Here is a 2,078-nt window from a genome sequence, read left to right as displayed (position 1 = left end):
TTGCTAGCTACATGCTGATAAGGACAAAGGGGACATTCTTCAAAGAAACCTGGCACCATAAGTACAGATTAGGGCAGAGAAGCACGTTGAAAAGAGATAGACGCAGTAGGTCCAAATGTGACCGCTGTCAGCCTGCCTGGGATGGCGGGAAGGAGCCTGGTGCCAGAGTGAGTTCCGATCGATCACCACACACGTGCCTCATCCAGCAGTGAGGAGGTCCCACAAGCCTAACTGGGGCAAGTCGGGGACTTAAGGCAGTAGCAGGAAAAGCAGACAAAGAAAACAGGCGGAGACTTGAGACAGAGGCAGGAATGTGAAGAAATCCAAAATAAAATTCCCTGCACAGGACTCTCAGGCTGCTTTCCTGCACGATCAGCCTACTCCTATTTTTCTACAGTAAGTTCTTCACACTGTATTTTTTTCAATGAAGTTACCTGCCCTCTTTGCATTGCCTCTTGGTGAAAATCTTTCTTCCAAGTTAGACAAGAACCGGGACATTAATTTCCAGAACCGATGGCGCTTAATAACTGGTGCTCCGACTTTAAGCGGTGCAGGAGGCGGCCTTTAGGGGGCGCCAGCCGTCACACCTGGAGCAAGAGGGCCCTGCATAGTCCCCATCTGCCTGCAAGTAGTGTGCTGCCACGACATCGCCAGCAAGAGGGCCCGCAGTGTCCCCAGCTTCCAGCAGGGGGCGTACGACGACTATACTGTGAGCAAGAGGATCCTGCAGTGTCCTTAGCTGCCAGCAGGTGGCGCACGGGCACCACAACATGAGCAAGAGGACCCTGCAGTGTCCTGGTCGGCAGCAGGGGGCGTGCTGCCACCACACTGTGAGCAAGAGGATCCTGTAGTACCCCCAGCGGTCAGAAGGGGGCGTGTCCCCACTACAAGGCAAGCAAGAGGGCCCGGCAGTGTCCCCAGCTGCCAGCATCGGGAGTGCTGCCACTACACTGTGAGCAAGAGAGCCCTGCAATGTCCCCAACTGCCAGCAGGCGGCGCGCCGTCACTATACTGCGAGCAAGAGGGCCCGGCAGTGTCCCGGCGCCAGCAGGGGGCGCTGACCACCACTGTAAGAAAGAGGGCCCTGCAGTTGCTCTAGACGCCAGCAGGCGGCGCAGTGGCACAGCACCGTGAGCAAGACAGCCCTGTAGTGCGCGGCTGCAAGCAGGGGGCACCCGAGCCCGGCTTTTCAGATTACTGATGTTCCCCCGTCTCTGCGCTGCTCCCCCGGCAGCGTGCGTCTGTGCGCCTGCACCGCGCCCCTTCAGGCCCACACAGCGTGCGTCTCCGCGCCTGCGCCGCCCCGCCGCCCCACCGCCCCACCGCCCCACCGCCCCACCGCCCCACCGCCCCACCGCCCCACCGCCCCGACTAGCGGGCGTGCTACCCTGCGCCTGGGCCGGCCTGCGCCGCGCCGGCGCGCGTCTCTGCGCTTGCAACTCTGCGCCTGCGCCGGCCTGCGCCTGCGCCGGGCCGAAGCGCGACTGTGTGCCTCCGCCGCGCCGGCCTGCGACTCTGGGTCTGTGCCGCGCCAGCGCGCGACTCTGCGCCGGCGTCGCGCCCGCCTGCGACACTGCGCCTGCGCCGGCCCGCGACTATTCTCCTGCGACTCTGCGCCTGCCCCCGGCCTGCGCCGCGCCGGCCCGCGGCTCTGCGCCTGCGCTGTCATGCGCCGCGCCGGCCCGCGACTCTGCGACTGCGCCGGTCTGTGCCGGCCTGCGCCGCGCCGGCGCGCGACTCTAGGCCTGCGCCGCACGGGCGTGCGACTCTGCGCCTGCGCTGGCCTGCACCACGGCGGCGCGCGACTATTCGCCTGCGAGTTTTCGCCTGCGCCGCGCCGGCGCGCGACTCTGCTCCTGCGTCGCTCCGGCCTGCGACTCTGGGCCGGGGCGCGACTCTGCGCCCGCCCTGGCCTGCGACTTTGCGCCCGCGCCGCGCTGGCCTGCGTCTCTGGGTCTGCGCCACGCCGGCCTGCGACTCTGCGCCTGCGCCGCCCCGGCCTGAGACTCTGCGCCTGCGCCGCCTGCGCCACGCTCGCGCCCGACACTGGGCCTGCGCCGCTGCGCCGCCCGGGCCTG

This window comes from Macaca nemestrina, chromosome 20 (assembly GCF_043159975.1).
Source record: "Macaca nemestrina isolate mMacNem1 chromosome 20, mMacNem.hap1, whole genome shotgun sequence".
Taxonomy (NCBI): Eukaryota; Metazoa; Chordata; class Mammalia; order Primates; family Cercopithecidae; genus Macaca; species Macaca nemestrina.
Note: the sequence above shows the minus strand (reverse complement) of the source record.